The sequence below is a fragment of the Aedes albopictus genome, chromosome 2 (assembly GCF_035046485.1).
Source record: "Aedes albopictus strain Foshan chromosome 2, AalbF5, whole genome shotgun sequence".
Classification (NCBI taxonomy): Eukaryota; Metazoa; Arthropoda; class Insecta; order Diptera; family Culicidae; genus Aedes; species Aedes albopictus.
The window spans coordinates 136861760-136889681 of NC_085137.1; the positions used below are offsets into that span (position 1 = coordinate 136861760).

Below are 27922 nucleotides of genomic sequence, written 5' to 3' on the forward strand. Positions count from 1 at the left end.
CGTTGGTATATTGCGATGTGATATGTGATAACAATGAAAGAGGTGCTGTTGGAGTACCAAAAAGCTACAAGAAAGTTAACAGTCATCATTATGGTAACAACACTAGTTACAAAGTCATCGTTTTTGTTTTGTTGACCTGATTCATAACAATTGGTAATGCTAGCAAGAAAGGGATAGTGATAACTGTGCGGGAAATCACGCTTCGTCAGTATGAGATCCAGATAGCCTGTCGAATACGTACAGCAAAGGGGAACCAAGTGCATTCCAACAAACACGAAGGTGAGTTAGAATATCATGACAATTAATCAGTGTGTTTCACAAGTGATGTTTGGTGTTAAGTGTGAAGTGTGGCTCGAAAATCCAAAGGTTCTTAGTTCCATACTGAGGTGACAAGAATTGTTTTTTTTTTTCGAATATTATTAGGTCGCATAAGATGGTATATTACGTCGCAATAGTGCACACCGTGCATCGCATAAGATGTCGCCTGAAGTCGTATAGCGTTATTATTTTTCCGTCAATGCACGTATAGTGCCTCCACTTTTGCACGCATAAGGCACTTTTACTGCATCTTATGCGATGTAACTTTAACGCATAAAAGTACGTATAACATGAACATAAACTTCATTATACGTGCAAATTGGTTGTCTGGGTAGACTAGACTCCCTCATTGAAGCCCAAACTTAATGTATGTATAAATTTCCCTCTTTTTATGCCTTTTCTGATTTATGCGTATTTTTAATTTATCCAGCCCTAGCCTTGTGCATAAAAAGAGGTTCCAGTGTGTCAACGAATATTTAAATGCATTTGATCTGAAATTTTTCCAAATATTTGGATTATTGGTTTGGATAAACATAACAAATGATATTTTTCAGCTTGCAAAAGTCTTCAAAAGCCTTCATATTCTTTGAAATGTCTTCAATATGTCTTCACAAAAATAAAAGTCTTCACAGAAGTTCAAATGGCTTCAATTGAAGACACATCTGGCATCCCTGCTGCTGATGCCACCCACATACGAAATCTAAACCAACTTGTTATCAGAGGGGAGTCTTCTCTACCTGTTAAAGTTTACATGAATAATAAGAAAATCCGCTCAAGAGAAACGAGAGAAATTTGCAATGATTTTGCCTTTCTCGTACACCAAAGTGTACTGAAAGGCTATATGTTCACTCAAAAAATGAATTTTCGTTAAAAGGCTCGGAGGGTCATGTCACATATATACCAATCAACTAAGTTCGACGAATTGAGGTGATGTCTGTATTGTTGTATGTTTATGTGTATGTCTGTGCGCAAATAAGTTCACTCACTATTAAGGCACTCCCCATTGGCCGATGTTACGCATTATAGCTCCAAACGAACCGGAATTTTACCACATTGTTTGCTGTTTAAAATGGCCCGGATCGGTCAAGGCATTCCGAAGTTATAGCCATTCCAGAGATCCAGGCCAGCAGAACTCCAAAAATGGCGACCAAAGTATCCAAGATGACGGTCTAAAATCCAAGATGGCAGCTCCAAATTCAAAATGGTTGCCGTTTAATGGAGTTTAGGCGACTCTTAATTCAAGATTGTGTCTTTAAGGCGTACAAAAGCCAGATAAACGATATGTTTTCTGGTGCCATGAAATGGATTTTTGCTAAACGTATAAAAGTGCGATATTTATCAACATGTCACTTGAGTTTTGTTGAAATGAGGTTTTGAAGGCACGAGAAAAGCGCCATCACCGATAGATGAATTAATTAGGGTTTTTACAACCTTTTCAAAAGTTAGTCTATAAATTGTCATATGTATTCTGACTCTCGAGAAACAGATATTTTGTTTTGGTAAGATGCACTAGTGACACGACAAAAAAAACATAATCAGCTTGTTCATCATTGGGCAGCTTTCATGAAAAACTCCAACCAAATAAATAATTAACTAATTGTCACATTGCTAGAACAATGCTATGTATAGTTAAGTCCGCTTATTAAATATTTCTCACCATATGCACCCAATTTCTTCTAGTATACTGCAGCATGCAAGATTCATTCACAGAGAGAAAAGTGAGATTTTCCTCACGGACGACCACATCGGGTTGACGAAGACCACGACCATCTACAGTCTGCCGGTTGCTGGCCGTCCACTAGGTATTCGGTCGTCGTTCCGTCCGTCGTCCATCGTTACCGCGTGCATTGCGCGTTGCGTTGCGTGGCTGTTGGCTGCGATGAAAAAGAGAGGCTGGACCCTTTGGCTAATATCATCACGCGCGGCACCGGCGCAAATTACAGGGCGGCATATTGGCTTTTGATGAAAACGCGCTTCAACAACACCTCTCTTCTTCGGGCTGGGTGCTCTGCTCTGCTCTGGATGCTGCTGGCTGCTGCCGGTCCGTTTCGGTCTGCTGGATGCAGGCAAGCAGACTCCGTCCGTCCGAATCGCGCTGCTGCTGTGGTCCAGCAGCAGCAGCAGCGAAAGAGCAAAAGAGTTCCGCAGGACGACGACGACGACGACGACCGGGAAGGTGGTGGTGATGACGATGATGACGAAGATGATGATATGTTGCACGGCCAACTTTCTGGACATGAATCTTCTGCCGGGGATCTTGGAGGTCTTGGACCCGCGCGGGGTGGAGGGAATCAGAACAGAGGAGAGGCATTTTCGAGCGCACAGGTTCCTCTTAATTTATTTATGATCGTGTGAAATTGAAAACTGTTCTGAAACGATGAGTTGCCGGTTGCCGCGGAGACCCAGAAAGATACCGAACGGTATGCGCAGATAGATAGAGAGGAAAACATGAATGAAATCACCCCCGGGATCATCCCCCTTCGGGCTGGACCGACGTGCGGGATAACGCGAATCCATCTATTAAAAAGATATTAAGCAACATTAATAGAAGGAGCAATTAGTGCAAGGAGGAGACTGCGGGACGAACCCAAAGCAAAGCGCTGAGCAGCGACAGAAATTTTTGAGAAAACGACCCATCCACGGAAGATCGATTTTCCTTCGTCGAAGTCTTCATTCCGGGAATGACGACCAAGACGACGACGACGACCGACGATCTGACGATGACGATGCGGAGTGACGAGCTCCTCGGAGCTACCCTCGGGGGATACTTATCACGTTTCATCGACCGCGACCGAGCAGCCAAGGGACTTCGGTGCATCGTTTCCCGGGAACATGAAACAAAAACGGAAAAAAAAATCGGAAAGGTTGCGTGATTTTTTGCCGTGGCATTCGGACTTCACACCTAACCATATCATCATCTCGCACGCCTCTCTCTCTGCTCCGTGTTGAAGATCTTCACAATCTTGCCGGGGACCTTCATCAGGTCCGGAAGAGGATCGGGGGAAGACCTTTCAGCGGCTATTAGAGCGGTCGGACATTAAAAACGACGACGGACCGAAAGCCGCGAGAAAACGGGAGAAACACCAGAGAACTATGCTATGTGATTTCCCAGTGACCAGTGTGAATGCTAAATTGGATGATAATATGATAATTAAGTGTAAGTGTCGGTGAAAAGACAAAAAAGGTTCCTTCGTCACTCTGCAGGTCGTCGGCAGCGGTGCGGTGTTCACAATCGTACGAGGCGCGGACAAGTGAGGACTAAGGCCGTTTGCGGCGTGAATTTGCATGTAGGTACATAAGTGCAGCAGTGACTGTGGCCGTGGTCATGAAGGGAAAATTGTCCACCTAGTTCTGCGCGGAATTGATCGCAGCAGCAGCAGCCAAGGCGGCAAGATCAAAGCAAAAGTTCGGCACCTGAGGGGTGAGTTGCGAAAATGTGTGATGGGAAGTACAACAGTATTCGGAGCTTTTGCAAGACTGGGTGGTTATATTTTTACTTGATTAGGGTAAGGTACACCGGGGCAAGTTGAAACACGAAGTTTTAAAATTGATTTCAATACAATTTGAAATTTTTTCCTTCGCTAAAATATTGTTTGAATCAAAAACTAAGTGTTATGGCGATCTAACTATTTATCATCATTAGAAAACATCATGGTTACCCGCTGTTTCAACTTGCCCCGATGTACCTTAGCCATATAGGGTCTATATAGCCATGGCTGAGCTTATCCAGAGGCACACTCTTCTCCATTTGGGAAATTTGAGCCATCGCCGTGAACACGAGCCTATTCATCATTTACCTGAGGGAGAAGAAAATGAAAAAAGGATGAGACAGGTAAAGGAATAGGATCGTCACACACGCATAAGCGCACCACAATGGGTTTAAATAGCGGCCTGAAAAGAACACTACGATAATGCATAAAGCGTAAAGAGAGCCTAAAGCTCTTTACCACAGCGGGTCAAGTACAACAGAACATCCTGAAGATTCTGGTTTCTGAACTCAGTTTTACTTAATAAGTGTTTACCGAGTGCTCGGAAACGAAGTTGCGCAAAAACTGGACAGTTATAGGTATATGAAATAATACGAAGTTCCATAATCGGATTCACAGCAATAACATAGAAATGAATCAGCTTGTTAAATATTCGCCATGTGATAGCTGAGTCGGAAGTGGTCAGTCAATGCTTTCACCAGAATGCTGCAAGTCTGCTTTGACAGATTTGTAAGATACTTCGCCACCCCTCGAGATGGCTCAGTACCCGAGCAGAAGGGCATACCTTACAAATACCACGCGAAAAGCAACATGTGCTCTAATACCTAAACTTGATATTGCTGCGTTATTCTACGAAATGTTATGAGAACATCAAAATAACAGTTGAAGGTATTTGAGCAGAGTTTGGTATTGATGTAGTATTTGTTGGTTTAGCAGTGAAAAGAACCGAATAACAAGATTTGCTATTACATCATAAAGTCATCAAAGAAATGAAGCATTTGATAACAAGAAATGTTAATAGTTTGTTATTCAATAACTTTGGAATAACAAATACAGCACTTGAAATTTCAGGTATGCATTCATTATTGAAATAACAAGACTTGTTATTTTCTAGGTGTTATTTATACAAAATTTTGATATTCATTTTTGTTATTTTGCCTCTTATTACCACCTAATGAAGGACATATCAAGGTATGGTAGTATTTAAGATAAATACCTTGATATGTTATTCACTTGTTATTTTCTTCCGCTCGGGTACAATACAATTTTGTTTGACTGCATGACTCCAAAATATTTCAGTATTGTTTGTGCTGAGTGGCAGCCCAGATGTGAATCTGAAGCTTAACCCAACACTTCGATATCGGAAAACTGGCTCAGGGCCAATAAGAGCAAAGATTTCAGCCTGAAAAGCGGTTCAGTGTCTACCAAGTGAGTAAGATTGATGCAGCCTTAGCTCAGGAGAGTGGACACCAGCACCTGCTCAACCTTGGAGAAGGGAGTCGTCAGTGTAACATACGATGCCGTCTTAGATACTTCTCCCCAGATAACCAGATGTCCACTCATCCCGAGGAGGGACTTTCGTGGAAAATATCCTATGTGGAAAATTACAAGCAATTGTAAGATCACTTGGAGCAAGGACAACTTTGTCCAAATTCACCAAAAGTGGGAACAACGAGGTGTGTGTTGAACTGCGGTTCACAGAAGTTTCCTCTAGTAAAGCGAGTACCCATAGGCGGTAAGTGCAAGAAAGTGCTTCTTGTTTGAGATGAATGTGTAGTGGAGGAATAGACCTGTGGCCGACTATATTTTTAATTTCTGTTCGGGTCCGTCACTGCGACCAGTGATTAGACCTTTTGTGACATTATCCGTATCCTTTGTGTAGTGCATGTTGCATGACTCCATTACAAATTAAGGGCAAAAAAATATCATTTTTGCTACAGTTTTTGTTGTTTTCTTAGAACTTTTTGAATCTTTCGAATTTGAAAATAAGATCGCACTATTTACAATAAGGAATCCCCAAATGGCTTCAGGGAGGAATCTTAGAAGGAATTTCAGAAGGAACCCGTGGAATGTATGTATGAAACCTTGCAGAAACTTCTTAAGAACTCCCTGATGGGAATTTTCGACGAATTTCAGAAGAAAATCCAGGAAGAATTCCCCAAATGCATTCAAGCAGAAATCCCAAAGGAATTAGAGCAGGAATCTCAAAGGATTTCCGAGAGCAATCCCCGAAGGAGTTTCAGTTAGAACTCCAGGATGAATCCCGGAAGCAATTTTAGCAAGAATCCTAGAATTCCAGGAGAAACCCTTTCAGGAATCCCAGGAGGAATCACCAAAGGAATTCCGAGAGGAAACACCGAAGAAATTGCAGAAGGAATTCCCATAGAAAGTCCAAAGGAATCCCCGGAGAAATTCAAGGAAAAATCCCCGAATTCCAGGAGGAATTTCCGAAGGAATTCTAGGAGAAATCACCGAAGAAATTCAAGAAGGAAATCCCGAATTAATCCCAAAAATAATCCTGGAGGAATTTCTGAAGGCATTTCAGGAGGAATCTTCAAAGGAATTCTATTATTATTATTATTATTACTTTATTATACAGATTTTCAGCCCAAGGCTGGTTCATCTCTTTAAAGGAATACTAAGATGAATCACCAAAGGAATTCCAGGAGGAACCCCCAAAGGAATTCCAGAAAGTATTTTCAAATGGATTCGAGAAGGAATCTCCAAAGGATTTCTAGGATAAAATATCCATGAGGAATCCCTGAATTAATTTCAAGAGGAATCCCTGAAGGAATTTCAGGAGAAGCCCCCTGATATATTTTAGAAGGAATCCCCGAAGGACTTCTTGGAGTAATCCTCGAAGGAGTTCTTGGAGGAATCCTCGTAGGAATTCCATGAGGAATCCCTGAAATAATTCATGGAGGAATCGCAACGGAAATTCGAAGAGGAAATCCCGAAACAATTCCAGCAGGAATCCCAAAGAGATTGTAGCAAGAATCCCCAGATTAGAGGAATCAACGAAAAACATCCAGAATGAATCTCTGAAGGAGCTCTAGGAGAAATTGCTGAGGGGATTCTAAGAGGAGTCACCGAAGGAATTCCAAGAGGAATCGCCGAAAGAATTCCAGGAGGAATCTCTGTAGAAATTCGTAGAGGAATCACCAAAGGAGTTCCAAGAGGAAACTCCAAAGGAAATTCAGGAGGAATCTTCGAAGAAATTCCAGGAGGAATACCTTGTAGGAGGAATTCCCAACAGAATATCAGGAGAAATCCCCGAAGAATTTTTAGGAGGAATCCTCGAAGCAAGCCCAGAAGTAATCCCCAAAGAAATTCCCGGAGGAAACCCCGGAAATCTAGGACAAATCCCCAAAGAAAATCTAGGAGAAATCCTCGAAGGAAATCCAGGAGGAATTCCTGAAAAACTCCAGGAGAAATATCCGACGAAATGACAGTATGAATCCCTGCAAAAATCCCAGGGGAAACCCCTGAAGGAATTCTGCGAGGAACCTCCGTAGGTTTTCCAACCGGAATGTCTGCGAACAACATCATATATTGCTACGGATGCCGCCAACGGCTGGATATGCTCGCTACATTCAGGTACTCCACGGGCCGAATTGCGCTACTGTTGCTATTGCGGTCGTTGTAGTGAACCGCTTAACATCTACGTGGACATCGGTACGGTCCACTACCACTAAGGAGTGGATGGTCATCGACGGTCAGCGAGAGCAGAGAGAATTAGAAAAGTCAGTTGATCCTCAGTACGTCGTCGCGATCAGTCGCAAGGGGCGAACCCTTGTCCGATTTTAATTTGTTATGTGTTTAGTTTTAGAATAAATGTTCGTAGTTTAAGTTGTAATAAAATTGTGTAGTTTCTCTTTAATAAAGTGTTTTCGTGTGAACCTGTGGTGTTTTTGCTGCATGTGATGAGGAAGGTCTACCGATGACGACTGAATGAGGACGGATACGGGCCAGGAATACCGAAATTGGATAGCTAGATTGGACGAAGGAAATTTGGAGGTACGTTCAGGCAAGGTCGTGTGGAGGTCGAACACTACTTCGGTCGGGTGCTCTCCGACACGGGATACTCGAAGGATTTTCAAGAGGAAACCCCGAAGTGAGGAGAAATCCCCAAACGAATTTCAGGAAGAATCCACGAAGGAAGTCCAGGAGGAATCTTCATAGGAATTCCAGAATGAATCCTCGAAAGAATTGCGGGAAGAATTCTTGAAGGAAATCTAGGAGAAAACTCTGGAAAATCTAGGAAGAATCCACGAAAGAATTCCAGAAGAAATTTCCAAATGAATTCTAAGTGAAATTTCCGGAAAAAAATTCAGGATGAATTCGCGAAGGAATTCCACAAAAATTCTCTAACGAAGTCCAGGGGAACCTCTGAAGGAAGTCCAGAAGGAATCCCCGAGGAAGTTACAGGAGAAATCTCTGCAGGAAATTTGTGAAGGAATTCCGATAGAAATATCCGAAGAATTTCCAAGCGGAATCCTCGGAGGATTTTCAGCGAAATCTCTCAACATAATCGAAACACCACTCACACAAGATTGAAAATGTCAATATCAGTCTCGAAAGCGTAGAGTGCAGGTGCAAGAAAAAAGCGTAGGCAGATAGAAATCACAGAAGCGATAAAAAACAAGCTTTGTGCGATTAAGCTGCTATAAAGTTGCGAAACACAGTGTCGGGCGTAAAAATCGACACACATGCAGCACCAAAGACGCCATTACAAACCATCTACAGACACAATACAGACAACCAAATGTAGGCCACTACACATGTTTACAAAAATACAAACTCCTGTAAGTAGGGAAAAATGGGGCACATTGAGGGAAAGAATCGGAAATCAATGTATATTCAAACACCAAATTTTTAGATCCCCTGAAGAAGGTTCAATAAAGAACCGAAACGTCGGACGTAGGAGCAAAAACTGTGTTTGCTAACCACTCAGACTGCTATTGCCGAAAAATTATCTCGCTCATCGAAAGTTTCAGTCGTAAACGATAGTCATCTCTCAAAGGATTTTTTTCCGGTAAAGGGAAATATTTGCAGGAGGTATCCCTTAAAAAATCCCTGGAGGAATTCTAGAAGGAAATCCTGGAGGAATTCTTATAGAAACTACTTTGAAGATCCCTCAAGAATATCCTGAAGATGTGCCTGATTATAATCCTAGGTAAATTATTGTAGGAATTCCTACAAGATTCCCTGAAGGAACTCCTGAATGAGCTTCAGGAGAAATCTCTGATGTAACTCCTGGAGACATCCGTGAGTCCTTCTGGAAAAATCTCAATCTACAATCTGAAAGAACTTCAGGAGCGATCCTCGGAAGAAATCCTGGAAGAATCCCTAAAGGAATTTCTCGAGGAAACCCCCTAAGGATATCCTGAAGAAATCTTAAAATGAACTCTTATTATAACCCATCTGTTCCAGGAGATTCGAAAGGAGCAAAGCTATTAACGGCCACTGAATCGATTCTTTTTCATGATACTCTGAGCTAAAGCTTAACAATCAGAACTACAAGAAAAGACGTCAGGTTCATCCGAAGATGTAAAATCCGCACATCCGGGGATTGAATAAACATTCCAAAACTTTCCCATCACAGGAAGTGAAGTCACCATTTGGCAAACAAATTCCGTTAACTTATAAATCCTTAGATTTTGCAAGGATTTTGTTCACCGACTGACTTCAACTTCAAACTGGAAACATTGTTACGTTTGTAAATTGCTGTGAGCATTTTGTCAGTTAATTTTCTATTTTATACTGTGGTTTGTACATCCGTCCCTGAATTTTAATGTGCATTTGTAGCGCTCCAAACATTTCAGGAGCGAACCAGTACAAAACATTCAAGCCCAGTGTTGCCACATTTAAATCTGTATTTTGCCTTTCAAAAATCTTTATGATCTGTATCACCATTTTTTGTCAAAAATCTGTATGAAATCTGTAATATTTCGCGAAAAATCTGTTTGAAATCCTGTAAGTTTCTGAGAAATCTGTATAATCTGTATCATTTTCAAAAATCTGTAGTATTGGTATACAGAATTCTGTATAAAAAGCTGCAAGAAAATCTGCATGATTACAGAAAAATCTGTATATGTGGCATCCCTGCTCAAGCCGTCCCCTAACACGGACATCAAATTGTAGACGGTCTTGCGTTGTTGCCCAAATCAGGATGCCCCCTTAGGATTAGAAATTCCTAGACCAAAAAAAAAGCTATGAATGCAGCAAGAGATGCTGCAAACTAAAAGGCGAACTGCCAAACAAAATACAATTCTAGGATGACTGATGGACCAAGAACAATTATGAAACCTCGTCATCCTGGGTTCGGACTTCGTTATCCATATGGATGACTGGGCACAAATTAATGTTATGTGTTGCATGTTTGTGTTCTGTGCATTTGTAATGTTCCATTTTGTATTTCGTATCTAAGTTCCCAGACGTGGGGCCCGATACGGAAAATAAAATGTGCATTTATGAGGTTTCAATGTTCTATTCGTTATAACATTTGTACAAAGGTTTTTCCAGCCGAATCCTTCAGCAGACCGAAGAACTTTCTGGTAGGCCTTGTGAAATGTCCTGAAAGCCTCCACTCCAGCCGAACGTCGTCTGTTCCAACTCTTTCTACATTATTTCCTGAGCTTGGCCTGATCAAAGGTCCACCAAGGGTTTCCCCTTGGGGTCTTCACAAACCGTAGGGGCAAGCTTCTTCAAAAGCTTCCATGATGAGAGCCGTTTTAGTATCAACGGCTGATTGGTGAGTATCCATGAAATTTGACTGCAACTAAATCCGTTGATTGACCAGGGATTCCAGAAACGCAAAGTTTGCGAAGTAACATTTAAATGATCAAAAATGATGTAGCGATAAAGGTTTTTCATCTGACACTTGAACAACTCGTGACTAATTCTACTAGAGCAAAGCGTTATGTCCAACTTTTTCTCTCTAGCAGATACCATGAAAGTTGGGTGTTTGTCTATATTGAAAAGGCAAGATCTGTACTATTTAAATACTCCATCAAGCTGGAGCCTCTCAAGGTAATGTCTGAGCAGCTCCAGATGATATGGTGAACATTAGCATCACTGCCAACAATGGAAGGCAGTATGCAATGACTTGTTTGAAAGCATCCGTAGGGGATGGTTCATCATGTGGCAAACCGAACAATAGACATATTTCCTGTTGAGGTTTCCAACAGATACATCAATTGGAATAGAACATACATCTCTGGTGGTTATTTCAGAGATGAGTGTAGCAACAGTTGTGTTGTTCACAAGCACACAGGCTCGAGGCATGACACACGAGCTTATCATTTCATTTTTACTGAAAGTAGCAAACACCGGGTTCACAAGGTTTCCTAGATAGGAATTTCCCTCACGAAAGTAAGGTTCTTGGACTAAGGCCACTTGGGCTGAACCATTTTGCATTAGTCTGCAAAGATTGATTGTTCCCGCTCTTTTATGCTGAAGATTGATCTGAGCTACCCTAACCGTAGCCACTAACCATCTAGGCGAGATTAAACTCCTTACAATCACAGAACAATAATGAACACTCAGCATGAATAAAACCAGATCGGTATCGATCGGAAAACGTCGAAGGCGAGGATACACAGAATATACTTTTATAAGTTACCCGATGACCCAAAACGAGCCTGCAATTGCTATACACAGTAGAGTGGGTCATCGTTTATATGGAAAAGTGAAAAATTCAATGGTATCCCACCAGATCAAAGCTTTTTTGATCCCATTTCAGGACCCAAATAAGTGTGCAAAATTTGGGCACGATCGGTTATGCCTACGTTTTGCGCATCGCGTTTGAAGTTTGTATGGGGTTTTACATGGGAAAACACATTTTTTGCATTTCTCTCATAACAAGCTCGAAAAATCGTGTAACCGTTAAAGTAAAAACATAGCCTAGGGTGTCCTGAAAAACTTTGTCGAAGACCGCGAAGTGATCTGATGCTTATTAAAAAAGTTATAGTGTTGGCATTGCTTGGCGAAACATCATGATTTTGTTACTATTGTTATTCCTTTACATGTTAAAACATAAACACATGCATGCGGTTCGTTGGTTATAACTTTTTTCATAAGCATCGGATCGCTTTGCGGTTTTCAACAAAGTTCTTCAGAACATCCTAGGATATCATTTTACAGTATCGGTTAAAAAGTTTCAGACAAACTTTTTCAACTTATGGCTAAAATGCAAAAAAAGTATGTTTTCCCATACAAATTTCAATTGCAATGCGCAAAGATACTCAGGACCCGAAACGGAACCAAAAAAGCTTTGATCTGAGAAAACGATTCCGATGACCCACACTAATACACAGTATACACTGTGTAAATCGATTCATTTCAATTCAATTCGCTTTATTTTAGAGACTTTTAGCTTTGGGCTGTGTTGCGCATAGTTGCGCATTTTAATTTGAACATGTTTTATATTGCTAGTATACAATATTGCAACTGTAGCACCCCCAAGTAACCTTCACGATTATATAGCTTAAAGAACAACCCAAGTAACCAGTAAGCATTTAAAATAGCATTCCTTCAGCATTATAGTAGCCTTTACGACAAGGCGTTAAATGCTAATTAACCGTATATGCGCCTATAGTGCTACCTCACAGCAGGTTTTGGCAAAATAACGGGCTGTCTTAGTGCTATCCCTTCAGGAACGTCGTGACGAAATGTCAAAGAAGCGTAACGCCTCGTCGAGCAAAAAAAAAATCCAAAATAGATTGACGTCTGCTTCTCGTTCTCTCAACCTGCTTCCCCGCTTCATCGTCCTTCCTTATTCCAGCCGGTGCTAGGTGATACTTTTTTGCTGATTTTTGTAGTGATGTAGGTTTGAACTTACGATCCGGAGATTGATTAATCATATCTGCTTCGGATTCTGTTGCTCCTGATCCACGATGCTAAAGCTGTCCCGGTGGCGTGTGTTGATTTAATCGCCAATATAAAGAATGATTCGATAACAGCTTCAGATTAAACATCCAAAACTTGTTTTCATTGAGATATTTCATTGTGGTAGAGCATTACGATCCCTTCTTCTTCCCTCTTTCAAACAATCCTGTGATCCACCAAAGCATCCACCTATTCGGCACATATTTTCCGACGAAATGATAAATAATTGGTGATTTTTTCCAATCCAATCCAGCTGCAGTAATGTTTTCTTTGGTGCTTTTGGATGAGTAGGGGAAAATGAAGAAACAAATAAGATGCACAAATTTGTAAACAGAAGCATAGGCTCTGTAAGAGAGAGACAAAATGTGTTGCTAAATGCGTAACATATCTCCCAACCTTTTTGCTCCTAGCATTTAAAGAGCAGTTGAAAAGCATTCTGTATGCTCCCAAGTGAAACCACTTCAAGCAGTTGAAATGCTAATTAACAGCCGAAAGCTTTTGAGCAGCACAGCTTATGCTAACTCAAGGCAGCTATGCATTCGAACTGCTCATGTAGGGCAGCAAGCAGTTTAAATGCGTAATACGGGCTGATACACGGCTTATTCAAATGCTTAGTGGTTACCTGGGAATACTCAGATCAGTAGTAAGTCTGCATAGCTGAAGTGAAGAGGTGCCTGCTAGGAACTATTCCGTTTCACACATTACGACACCGAATATGTAAGTTTCGATAGGTAGATTGTAAGGACCATCTGTTAATAAAAATCACATTACAGCTTTGTAGCTGATCATCGGAAAATAAACCTATTTTCCCTTCTGCTGAAAGATTCGGTATTCGGCAGCATCTCTCGCAACAGCAAGGGCTTGTTCACAAATGTCATAACGCTGGAGGGGGTGGGTGGGTGTACTTCATGGTGTTACAGCTCGAACAAAAAAAAAATCTTCCCATATAAACAATGTTACGAAGGGGTGGGTGGGTGTCAAAAATGGCCAATTTTGGCGTTATGACATTTGTGAATGAACCCCAACATCTCTACTGTGTAAATCGCATAATACGAAACCATTAGGAGAAAATTTAAACTATTCAACAACATCTACTTAATCCTGTCCTGACTTATCATCAAGTTTGAGATTAAAGAAGGACAGCTGTTTGTATCGGAGGAACACTGCATTATTGAACGGGTTAGTGCAGTAAGGACAAATTACTGAGGAGGGCTCTCTGGTGCTCCTCAGGCTCCGTTAGCGGTTAGGTTTTTATAAGACCCCCCTAACCGTTCATTCCTAGGTACGGTAAGTATATAGCCCAGTGGCGTAGCCAGAAATTTGCTCTGGGAGGGGTTTTCGATGTTCAATAATACCTTTTTGTATTTGACACTCACATTTCGTAAATATATACAATGAATTTGAGCCGTAGGTTGAAAATAGCGGCGCAGCCGAAAAAATTTTTCATCACAAAGCGTTTTATACTGGAAATTTGTTCAAGAAAATCTGGCTCTGGGGGGGGTTTCAACCCTAAAACCCCCCCCGTGGCTACGCCAGTGAATAGCCGTATCACACCTTGAATTAGGGGTCATCTGTTAAGTGGACTCTTACCACCGGAGCAGACGGTCCGTAGTGTTATTCTTAGCCAATTGAGAAAATCGCTACTACACAGCTATCTGTGACTGATCGAAAATGAAGTTAATATTGATGTTCAACTTCATACGGGCTCGAGCACCACTGACTTCAACCTTGCCCGAGTTCATCCCTGGCTTCAACCTGGTTGATCATCTTCCAGCAGATAGGACCCAATACCATGTGTAAGAAAGTTAATTTCATTATGACTACCTCCAATCGTCCCCCACCCCCTATTGACTACCTTGACCCTCTTCAAGGAAAAAACTCCACCCTCCAATCATCATCATCACCGGCAGTCAGCAGTTCAGCAGATCCGATGCAGTCGGCCATCAGTTCGCGCACTGCAGCAACAAACAACAGAGAGGCGGTGGTGTTCTTCTATTATCTTCGACCGCGGCTGAGCTGCGGTGGTGTGGTGCCGAAGCCGAAGCCGCGCAGAAACTCCGAAAAAGTGTTGATTACAGAGCGGCATCCTTCACGTAAACTGTTTATTAACGCAAGGCCCAAACTAAATGACTGCTAAAAGTGGCCGTAATTGTTCGGGACGCTTTTGTCCCGCGTCCTCCACCCCGTGTGCGGTGCGAGCGCGCGGACATTCCTCACCCCTCGATGCGATGGAGGGACGACGTGGTTTGACCGGGCTCTCACTCGAGATGGCAGAAGGAATCGACGCAAATTATTATGTTTTCCATCGGTGTACCCATCATCGTCGTCGTCCGTCACTTCGCTCCATCGACGACCCCCGCCGCCGGTGGAACCGATTGGGCCGAATGTGCAAGTGAAGTTACGGCAGCAAACCCCAGAAGTAATGATTGATAAAAATTTTCGAAACTCCCGACACACAGCATCGGCGTGGAAGGATAATTTATACGAAATTGATGAATTTTAATGCCTGTCGGAAAATGAACCAGAACGCACTCCGGCCGAGTCCGGCTGCCAGAATATGAAGACGTATTGCCACAGTTAGAGTGCGTTCCGGAGCGATAATTTATGATTTTGCGAAACGACTTCGCCGCCGCGCCGTAAACCGGGGCAGACAGCGAGACGCGTCCGCATCCGTGCCGATTTGGAACTTTTCGGTTCCCTTTTTCGGTCCAGCCAGGGCAGGGTAATTACACTGCCGTGAAGCTATGTTGCCACATTTACGCACCCGCTGCCTGTCATCCTTGGGGCCAATGCACATTCGCTTATGCCGATCTTGATGACGCGACGACGATGACGGTCAATGAAGTGCAATTGAAATAATTACGTGCTCCGGAGGAGAATGCCTCCGGAACGCACTCTTGCGCCGCGCCGGAGATTGAGAGAGGATCGGATCGGTGCGGCGCGCATAGTAAGCTGTCATTTATCACGGATATTTCGACAATATTCGACAGCAGCGCGGCGAATGGAAGGAGATATTTCATACGACTATCATCAAATTAGAATAATTGTCGGGTGCTTGGTAGATCATCAGCGAAGCCGACCCGATCGGACACGGAAAGGTGTCGAGGATCGGTTTGCATCCTTCGTTCCTGTGAACTGGTTTCAAGCTGTTCCAAGGTGTTGATTATGATGAGCAAGACATTCAACTTGATAATGTTCTTCTTGGTGCATTCATACACGGACGAAAGCGGAACCTCGGTAACGCGTTGACCATTTTTATAGCGGTTACGGCAGCTAAGTCAACTAGAAAGCACAGGCCGGCAAAACAAACATAGGATGATAGAATCAAACACTTGTCAAAAACTGCAGGAAGAAGCGGAGCAAGAGATAATGAAGCATTTGTTATTCTTAATCGCAATACAAAAGTGTGAACAGAAACATTTTCTTGTTTGGTTTTTATTTCCAAAAAAAAAAAAAACATAACTTGTCCTGGAAATGTCAAGTCATGAGAGTCACAAAAGGATAAAGAGAATCTTGACGTGAGGTGATAGAGAGCAGCACTGCGGCGAACGCCGCCTCCAAAGTGCTATCCAAGATCATCTACCGTCGTGTTTCACCCAAAATAAAAGAGTTTTTCTGGGAAATTATCATGCCGGCTTCTTCGACGACCACTCGGCAACGGACCATATCTCGATCGTGCGGCAAGTTCTCAAAAAATGCCGCGAATACCAGGTCCCAACGCCTCACCTGTTCATCGACTTTTATAGAAGCGGCTTACGACAGTATCCACCGCACAGAGCTGTGGAAAATCAAAGACGAAAATGGCTTCTCCGAAAAGCTCTCTAACGTGGTCAAAGCGACGATGGACGGTGTAAAAAACTGCGTAAGGGTTACGGGCGATCTGTCTAATTCGTCCGAATCTCGAAGAGGACTACGCCAAGGTAACTCTCAGGCTTGCTGTTCAAAATCGCCCTGGAAGATGTTATGCTGGAATACTATTTTTACGAAATCTGATCAATTTTTCTGTTTTGCGGATGACAAGGGTATTGTTGTTAGAACATTTGGAGCGGTAGCAGAACTGTACAACCGCATGAAACGTGAAGCAGCAAAGGTCGTACTGATGGTGAACGCGGCAAAAACAAAGTACATACTGTCAGGCAGAACCACGAACGACGGACTTCGTCTACCTCGGGTCTTATTAACGGCAGACTATAACGTTAGCCGTGGAATACAAAGGTGCATTACCAGAGGAAGTCGGATCTACCATCATGAGATCCACAAGACGCTGCGGTGGAAAAAGATTCATCCTCGCACCAAATAAACCATTTACAAAATACTGATAGAAAACTGGTGGTTTTCAACGAGCACGAGACCTCGTAGCACCTCGCACTATGCTCGAAGAGGACATGCAAGTACTCGAAGTGCTCGAGCATCGAGTGCCACACCACCATCTCAAGACTGGCTGGCTGTAAATAATTCCAAAAATTACTGCAAAACTCATCTAGTTATCTTTCAGAAATATCCCCAGCGATTCCTCTATAGAGTCCTAGGAAGTGCTTCGGAGATTCCTTTTTCAGAAGTTCTTCTGAGAGTTTTCCAAAAAATATTCCGAAAACTCCACCAGGAATTCCCACTGAAACTTCTCCAACAATTATTCCAGAAATTCCAACAGGAATTCCTTCACGGATTCTTTCGAACAATCTTCCTAGGATTTATCTGCTTCAGAAAGTTGTTTTCCAGAAATTACTCAAGGGATTTTTTTTTTAGATATTTTTCTAAGGGTTCCTCAAGAAAATCTTTCAGAAATTCATTTTTAAATTTTTCCGGGAGGCTTCTGAAAATCTTCCAAAAATATCTTCTTGAACCCCGTTGAAAGTTCATGCTCTAGGGATTTATTCGGGTTTTTATGGGTTACATAAGAAATGCATCTAGGAGTTCTTTCAGAATTTCGCTTGGTATTCCTCCCGAAATTTCTCAAAAAAATCTTTAAGGGGTTATCGATATTGAGATGTGTAAAAAAAGGAAAAGTTTGAAATTTTGTAAATGTATATAGATATATTTTTAAAAAATCTCTTTTTACGTCATGAAAAGAACAACATCCAATCTGTAAAATCAGCTTGAGAACATAAAAATAATAGTACAAATTATATATAACTGTGAATAAAAATTTCTGTAAAACTTTTTTTCTTTAAAGAGGCTTGCCGTGACTATGATTACAGTCCAACGGCTCAACTGATAGCACAAACCCAAAATAAAACATTACTAGAGGACCTTGTGGTGTCCTTGAACGATTGGAATAACGAAAACATGTTTTATTTTGCAAACGGGGACGATTTTTTTTTTTTTCAAAACAGTCACTTTTTTAAGCCAAACAAAAGCATAAAAAATCAGAGCACCGATATGAGCACATAAGGAGCGAATATTCAAAAAAAATAGTTAAAATCGGGCGAGAACTGATTTTGCAATCGTAGTCACCTCATCGACGTTTTTTGGGAAAACACGATTCCAAGATAATCGCGTTTAAAGTTTCAAATAACACTTTGCGCTCATAAGGGAGCGAGACGCAAAACGCTATATCTTTACTTCTACTGCTTGGATCTCTACGAAAACTTGACAGAGCATTCTTGAGAACCCATACTAAATCTCCCATGGATTGCTTAAGAATATACACGAAGGTTCCGTACTGAATAATTGTCAGTTATTAAAAAAAAAAATTCATTCGGATTTATTCTTTAGGGATCCTTGAAAAATCATTTAAATTTTCTATTGACTTCCTCAGTAATTTCATCATTTATTCCTTGGCAAACATCCAGAGATTCCTTCTGAAATCTCTCCACTGATTTTTGCCTTTCTCGTACACTAAGTGTACCGGAAAGGCTATATGTTCACTCCAAAAATGACTTTTTGATAGAAGGCCCGGAGGGTCAAGTCACATATACCAATCAACTCAGCTCGACGAATTGAGGTGATGTCTGTGTGTGTGTATGTGTGTGTGTGTGTGTGTGTGTGGACAAAAAAACTCACATCACTTTTTGGCAGTAAACCTCAACCGATTTTAATGACCGACGGTTCATTCGACGGGGAATCTGGTCCCATTGTTTCCTATTGAAAATGGTTCGGATCGGTCTAGCCGTTCCGGAGATATGGCCATTTAGGTGTTCCGGAACGGTACCCCAGTAAGCGGCCAGATATGAAAATGCAACAAACCCATGCATGCGACACATCAAACCACGGCATTTTCAATAATCTGATGAGCGGTAAGCAGGAAAATAGTCTCAGACCATATCTGAACCGGTATTGTTCCGGAACCGGTTCTGGGTGTCCCGCCAGAAGTGGCCAAATATAAAAGTGGAACAAACCCATGCATGCGACACATCAAAACACGGAATTTTCGGTAATCTGATGACCGGTAAGCAGGAAAATTGTCTCAGACCATACCTCACCCCGTATGTTCCGGAACCGGTTCCGGACATCACGCCGGAAGTGGCCAAATATAAAAGTGAAACAAACCCATGCATGCGACACATCAAACCACGGCATTCTCGATAATCTGATGAGCGGTAAGCAGCAAAACAGTTTCAGACCATATCTGAACCGGTAGTGTTCCGGAACCGGTTCTGGGTGTCCCGTCGGAAGTGGCCAAATATAAAAATGAACCAAACTCATGCATGCGACACATCAAACTACGACATTTTCGATAACCTGATGAACGTTTAGTAGGTTAATAGTCTCAGACCATATCTGAACCGCTAGAGTCCCGCCGGAAGTGGCCAAATATACAAGCGAATCAAACCCATGCATGCGACACATCAAACCACGGCATTTTCAATAATCTGATGAGCGGTAAGCAGGAAAATAATCTCAGACCATATCTGAACCGATAGTGTTCCGGAACTGGTTCTGGGTGTCCCGCCGGAAGAGGCCAAATATAAAAGAGAACCGTGCATACGACACATCGAACCACGGAATTTTCGAAAATCTGATGAGCGGTAAGCAGGAAAATAATTTCAGACCATATCTGAACCGGTAGGGTTCCGGAACCGATTCTGGGTATCCCGCCGGAAGAGGCCAAATATAAAAGTGATTCAAACTCATGCATGCGACACATCAAACCACGACATTTTCGATAACCTGATGAACAATTAGCAGGAAAATAGTCTCAGACCATATCTGAACCGGTAATGTTCCGGAATCGGATCCAAGTATCCTGCCAAAATGGTCAAAACTTAAAGTGAACCAAACCCATACATGGGTCACATCAAAGAGCGGCTTTTTCGATTACCTAATGAACGGCCAGCAAATATTTCGGAATCGGTTTTGACTGGCCGGAAGTGGCCATATGTAAAAGTGATCCAAATCGAGGCATGTGACACATCAAATCGTAGCTTTTGCGATAACCTGATGAACGGTTAGCAAGAAAGTAGCCTTAGATCACATTAGAAACAACTGGTAGTGTTCCAAAACCGGTTCCGAGTGTCCCGCCGGAATTGTCATACCATGCATGCGACACATCATTTTGCAGCGTTTTTGGTAACCCGATGAACAGTTAACAAGAAAATAGTGTCAGGCCATATTTGGTACAACCGGTAGTTACCCGGAACCGGATCCGGGTAGTAAAATGTAAATTTTAACCTAACTCATGGATGTGGTACCGTCAGTGGGGGTGTCATTGGCCCTAAATTGCATAGTCCTTCCTTTTATAAGTCGTTACAACAATATTTTAGCTCTAAATTAACATTAAATTTCGTATACTCGTTCATTTAGGTATAACTCAGGACTAGTGTAGATATAAATGCTCTAAAATGTATTTTGACGATGTTGTAGCCTAATTAAAATTGGCCCAACTTAACCCCTTCTAGGGGGTGACATTGATCTAATAAACATTAAAAATCAAACAAAATTGTTCAATTTCACAAAATATTGATGACCAATCAAAAATATTGAATATATTGATACTTACGCACAACTGATTAGTGTTAAATCCGTTTAAAATAGCTTCACAGACAAATAAACGTAAAAATTGAACAACATTGATTGTCATCCATCAACGATGCTGCGCCGCTATTTTTCAGCTATGACTCAAATTGAACGTACATGACATTATTGTTTACGAAATATGAGTGTCGAATAAAAAAACGTATTAGATATTGAACATCGAAAATCCCTCACAGTAAATTTCTGGCTACGTCATAGGGTATCGGGATGCTTCGTTGGCATAGTCCCCTCGTTCGGCCTATCTCAATGTAAACCAAAAACTCAAACAAACACGCATAACTGGATATCGGAAAAGCCATGCGCCAAACAACTGTAACATTTTGTTTCAATTTTGGCACTTTGGAACATTAAAATTGAATGAAAATGTCAATTTGTTTAGCTTTTGTAGACGCCATGATTCTTCGGCTTAGTGGGTGGTCTATACACATGAACATAAATCTCATGATTCTGAAACATTTCGAATTGACTTTTCAATAACTGAACATTTGATGCAACGGTCAAAGACGCTATTTTGAACTTGTGTATTTGTTTTCAACGAATAATAACTATTTTACAAATTGAATGTGGGCCGAATATTGAGGACATTTTTTTCACTATGTACCCAAATCTTGGCCCATCAGTAAAGTGAAAGAACAAACAGGAAGAAAGATTTTGTGTGCGGTGACTGTAAAAATATAACACAATAATAGGGTTGCGTTGTTTTCGTTACTAAATTAAGAAAGAACTTTAGTTAAAGTGATTTATTTATAGTTTTTTGAAAATTTGGCTCCGAAAATATAATTTAAAAGTAAGATTGGTGAACAAACAGAGATAATACTTCAGTAGAAATATTGAAAAAAATGGGATAATTAGTGGTTCTAGTGCATAGATAGCAATAGGCCAACGTTGTATCCACTAATAGGCCAATTTGTGTACCATAGACCAACGTTGCATACCATCGCATTGAATCTTTTCAACTTAATTAAGTACAATCTTGAATATTTACGTAAGTTTACTTCCAATTGGTGAAACATGCATTGCCTAGAGTGTGTAATAGGGTCGACATATTATTTCTAGTGCTATTAATTCATGAGTTATGGTCAACATTGTCAAGGCGGCTTGCAAATTAGGCCAAGGAATGGTACATATACCCTAGTATCAAAAAAAAAAGTCAGTTTCGTTCATTTAATTCATATTTTTTTCCTAAAACATTTCATTGGGCCACAGATGTTTTGGTGGGGGCCGCCACCTCAAAAAGGTTGGGAACCACTGTCTTATATTGTCTGAATATCGGATGTCATGCTATAGCATTTTATAAAATGTATCCATATTGAGTAGATTAAGCAGTTTTAATTTTGTATTTATGTCAATGTCATCTACATGTCGCTTAAGTTTTGTCGAAAGGATATTTTAAAGCACGAGAAAGGCACCATCACCGCTAGGTGGATTAATTCGGGTTTTTTTATAAAATATCACAAAGTTTCCTTCAGAAACTCTTTCAGTATTTCTTCAAAAAGCACTCCTGTAGAAAATCTTCCATGAATTTCATCAGGAATTGTTCATAGCATAGCATATCATAGCATGAATACTTGCACAAATCTTGGATGGAGTTGCAAAGTTTAATATATCAATTGACATTGCTGATGTCGCTACTATCTACAATGTCATAGACCCATTCAGCTCCACACACCTGGCCAAGTCCTTGCAAGCATTTATAAATACTTTCATCAACTCAGAAAGAGCCCAAAAAAGAAGCAGCTTCCAATAGATGAGAGGATGTTGAAAATAGCGAATTTTCAACTTATAAGTAGTTATATAACAAAAGCATGAATGAATACTGAAGTAGAAGAATTTCATCAAGAATTGTACAATGTTCAAATAAATAAATTCCTCCAGGAATTTCTTCAAACCTTCTTACACGGATTCCTTTTGAAGTTACTTCAACGTTAATCTCAGAAATTCTACGTGGGATACTTTAAGAAATTCTTCCAGGTATTCCTTCTTTAAACATTTATCCAAAACATTCGTAAAAAAGTCTTCCATAGATTTAAAAATTTTAACGGTTGCGTTTTAAAAATCCTCCAGTACTTTCTTTAAAAAAATCTTCAAAATTTTCTAGAGTTTATTGTGTTTATTGTGATTCTTTTGGGAATTCTCCGAGCGGTTTTTTTTTAAACAAAAATTCCTTCAGGAATTCTTACAAGTATGTCGAAGTACTCCAGGAACTCCTTTAGGAATTTCTCCAGTGATTGGAAAATCTCGAAGTAATATCTCCAGGATTTTGTTTAAGGATTCCTCTTGAGATTCTTGCATGAATTCATTAAGTAATTCAAGCAGGAATTTCTGAAGAAGTTTATACAGATTTCTTGAATTTTACTAGATATTCTATTCATATATGGGTAATTCTCGCTGAGACCGACCCACTATTTACACCTTGTCTTCAAAACTGTTTGGTTGATGATTGGCATGATAACTTTTGAAAGAAGAAAAGGACATCTCTAATTTTTTGATATGTTATGTGTAAATGTCTCAGCTTTCAATTGATGCAAAAATTTTGAAAATCGGTGGTTGCCATCATAATGAAAAAAACCTTTTGGTATAAAAATCCAAGATGGCGGCCAAATCTCCAGAATGTATGCTATTTAACAGCAATGCTGCTTCGGATACCATGTAATATGGGTGTCTATTTATCGGGATCGATAAGGAGATCTTAAAATTAAATATCCGAGGCCATTTTTAAATCCAAGATGGTGGCCATGGGATGGTGGTATGAGCTATGCTGCCATGAAATATGGGTCAGATATCGGACTCGATGAGTGAAGTCAAAAATCGATATTTGACGCGGTTTTGAAATTCAACATGGCGGATCATAATCCAATATGGTAGCCATGGAATGATAGTTTGAGCAATAATATTATGCAATATGGGTATCTGTCGATAAGGATCGATTAGTAGAAGGGTAGATGAAAGGATAGAGGATTATGGTAAGGGGTTGTACACAAATTACGTCACGCCCTAAGGGGGGAGGGGGGTTTTGCACAACGTGACAACCCTTACAAAAAATATTGAGGTCTCATACAAAAGATGTGACATAGGGGGGAAGGGTTGAAAAAGGTCGATTTTTGCGTGACATAATTTGTGTATCACTCCTAAAGGGTAGATAGAGGATAAAGGTAAAGGGTTAGAATAGAGATTAGGGTAGCGGGTAGGGCAGAGGATAGGGTAGAAACTCAGGGTATAGGATGGGTAGAGTGTTGAGTAGAGAGTAATGTCGTTTTCGTTTTTGCGGTGGTAGTGGTTTGCAATGTTAAGCATTGTCACCTTAGTAGAATGTATAGACGTTGCAATCAGTTATCTCCTTGGTTCCTTGTTTAAGCATAGCGGAATTGACGACACTTCAGTAGAAACTACGGGTAATCAAACAAGATAAGATAAGTTCCATTGGAATCAATAACATTTGGAAGGACTGCTAGACCAGCCGCACTCATTCATATAATAAGCGGATATCTGCTTAGTACTAACAGGCATCCTCAGTGAGTTAAGTGCTGGTGACCTTCTTTATTAGGCAATAATAACGCCTACTGCATCACCAAGTAGAACAATGTGGGGGAGCGAAGACATGATTGGTAAATCCGGTCGTCAAATGCAGAGCACTGTTTCTGTACGAGCTAATTCGGTTGTAGATTGCAGAGAACGGTATAAACGGCATAGGTTCGTTTTGGTTCACGGTTTCCGGATGTAACAAAAGACACAAATTTTCTAGAATCCCATACCAGGCCCCGGTAACTGATGTGGTGCATCCGCTTACATGCTTCCATTATTGCTCTCTAATTTGACTCTGGATCGAACGCTGAGCACGCCGCCCGCCAAGCAACGCCGTTGTGGGGCGAGCAACAATGTTCTAACTTAAATCCTCTCACATGCGATTGACCCCGCCTCGGCGCGTACGGGCCAGTAGGTACGGGATGAAGAGTGCAATCAATAACGCTAATTTAGCTCGTAAATCTTGTTACCTGGAGCACTATTGTGGTGCTCTCCCCACCAGCAAACTTGCGCACGGCATTAGATCCAGCCGGTTATGCTCTACTATGGAGCCAGTCAGTGTGAGAAAGAACGACTCGACTCACCGTTCGCTCGTCGCGTCGTCCTCCGCAGGGGAAATGGTTTATGGCGGAATAATTGTTTTCGGCGTTAGTTTTTCGCCATTAATCAAAGTGCAGTTTTTCCCCTTCTCCCCGTGCCTGTTGTGGTGCGAATATTATGATCGGGACAAACTCTCGACCGCTCTGGATGGATGGATGGATAGATGGAGATGACGACTGTTAATGTTGCGTTATATTTATGATTATCAAAGTGATAGCTAGGCAGGAGGGGCGGGGATCCTATATAGGTGGAGAGGGCAGTTGAATGCGGCATACCGGACGTAATTACAGGGGAGCAATCGCACAAGGGACTCTGCACCGGCGACGGGTCGAACGAACGAACCGCTAATGCTCAGAGGTGGTGGTGTCGGGAATATTGATGCTTGCCTCCGAGGAAAATTCGAGCTAAGATATGAGCCCAAAGCCGGGAGTGAGTCAGTCTCACAGGGCTAAGACGATCCACTCCAATGAGAGTATAATGGAGGTGTGGAAGAGATGCTTTGTGTGCGTGAGATCCGTGTTTGGTGCAAAACATGTCACTACTACAAGCAAAGCGAGCTCCCATAAGAACGCGTGTCAAATAGTGACGTCACTATTTGTGTTTACATTTTTCTTTGCTTACTAATACATAGCCATCTCTTCTTCTTCCTCACCTGTAATATACTCTCATTGGATCCACTCCGATAATCACCAGAACATTAAAATTTTGCTGAAATGTTTTGTGTAAAATGTCTTTATGAACACCGTGCTGTATGCAGCACTATTGAGAATCTGCGAACAAAAGTCTTCGGTGTTAAAACGTTATTGAAATCGTGGAAGTAAGAGCAACATCGAAACTCTTCCTCAATAAGCGGAATCTATTTCACCCCGATGTCCCCCTCAAAGCACCGCGCACCGAGATGGGGCTGTCAGCGCCCGGAGGGTGGCGTTGCCGCGGGTGAAATATCCCAGCCAAACGGCGACGGATCGATCGCCGGCTGCATGACGGCTTTTACGACATCCTTTTTTATCGGCGTCATCATCGTCATCTTCCGGCGGGATAGGAGGAACAGGAACAAATTGAGTGCGAGTACCGACGACGAGAGTCGGAGGGGTAAATGGGCTACTAAAATCTTTTTTACGGCTACTCGTGCAAATTTCGTCGAAAATTCGACAAGGGCGTGACAGTTCAAGATTTGACAGCTCTTCTGGAGCTCGGTTTCGTCGTACCGCCGCCAGGAGGGCGAACACATTCCGAGGGAAATTGCCAATAAGGCTACTGACTGAGCTGAGACTGATGAGATGACGAGCGACCGACCGAACGCACATCCCTGCGAAGATAGTTCAAAGGTGGAAGACGACGCGCAGTAGGCGTCGTAAAATGGAACGCGCCACGGTTAGAGAGACAGAGAGGGTGACAGAAAGAGTGCGCGTCAAACGGAGTAATTTACACGTGTTTTAGTACGCACCTAAAGGTGCGCTTTTATCGCCGCATGGTTTCAGGAATGCGAAATACCCATCAGAACATCCCCTGTTGGAGATAATTGCCGACTTTGATGAGAAATTTGAAATGAAAAAGATAAAGCGAAAAACTTGTTTTGACCAAATTTAGAGCATTTTCCCATAGTTTTCATAGGGTAGGGTGACGCTAGAACAAACCGTTTTTTCTCTTTATCTTTTTTTGTTTCAAATTTCTTGTCAAAGTAGTATTAGAACCACTTTTAGAGCTTCCAAAAACGCGCATTTTGGTGTGCGGAGAATAATGCTACGTCATTCCATTCAAAAGATATTGATGATTTTCTAGAAACAATAGGCACTTTTTAATTTTTTACTTTAGTTACAAAAATAACACCCCTCTATTTTTTTATGTTTTATAACAAAATTTCTTAATATTTGCCCCAACCCGATATGTCACATTTTTGAAATTATGATTTTTAAAGAAAAACACCTGTAACTATTGAACCAAAAGTCTCAGAGCACGAAACGACGCGTCTTCAAATGCTCTACAAGTGGTTCTTGGGCGACTTTGATGAAAAATCGAAACTGAAAAAGTTAATGCCAGAAAACCGAGTTTTCTTGAACCACCCTAAGCTAATTCAGAAAAATATTTCTTAATCGGTCAATTAGATACATAAAAACTGTATTACTGCAAGGTTGCAACCATTCATTTGCAAAAATTTACATTCATTTTCTATTATCTCAGTTCAGAAGCATGCTATCGAAAAACAATGTATGGATGAATTGAACCTTGTAGTTTTATCTGAAAGTTCGCCGAATAGCTTTAGGGTCGCACACGCATTCCAAAGTCGTGAGTGAGCTGTGAAGGCAACTTTCCACAGCGTGAATGAAATTTATATTCACCGCGTGGAGAGTTGCCTTCACAGCTCTCTCACGACTTTGGTATGCGTGCACGACCCTAAAGCTATTCGGCGAACTTTCAGATAAAACTACAAGGTTCAATTCATCCATACATTGTTTTTCGATAGCATGCTTCTGAACTGAGATAATAGCAAATGAATGTAATTTTTTACAAATGAATGGTTGCAACCTTGTTCAGTAAATTTGCATCTTACTCAAACTTACTCTATTCATTTGCTTTATTTTGTATCTGCTACCTTTTATTATGGCTACTTTCCAAGCCACCACCTGAGGAAAGTGGTAGGGTGCTGTGATAAGCATTGCAAAATTGGAAATAGGTGACAACTTCGGATGGTAGAAGAAGTCATCCTTGATAACATAATATTTCAAATGAAGTTTTCTCTTTGAAATAACTTGGTGAAATCGTGCAAGAATTCCTGAGGACATCCCTTCGGGATTTTCCAATCCTTGGAGAAATTCCTGAAAGGGTTCCTGGAGAAGTTCAAAATACCTGTATGAATTTCTAAACGAATTTTTGAATTATTTTTTTTTTAAGAAATCGCTAGGGGACTTCTCAAAAGAATCACATGAAAAAACACTGAAAAAAAAACTAAAGAAATGTCTAAAGGAATCTGTGGAGGATTTTTCTGAACTTATCCGTCAAAGTTTTTCTGAACGAATTCCTGGAGAAATTTCTAATGAAATGCATCGAAGACTTTCTTAAGCAATTCTTGAAATAATGTGTGAAGGAGAAATACCTGGTGGAATTTCTTAAAGTAATCCACAAAAAATTTC

At 41.2% G+C, this 27922-nt stretch overlaps 1 protein-coding gene and 1 long non-coding RNA gene across 2 annotated transcripts in view; one reads left to right on the forward strand and one right to left on the reverse strand.

Annotated features, from left to right (window-relative positions):
- The window catches only part of LOC115255405 (T-box protein H15-like), a 209511-nt gene that overhangs the window by 18533 nt on the left and 163056 nt on the right, over nucleotides 1-27922 (reverse strand). The gene's annotated exons all lie outside the window — the stretch shown is intronic.
- On the forward strand, nucleotides 8383-8778 carry LOC134289075 (uncharacterized). The gene is made up of 2 exons (XR_009998254.1): nucleotides 8383-8611; nucleotides 8686-8778. It is a non-coding gene; the product is annotated as an uncharacterized LOC134289075 (long non-coding RNA).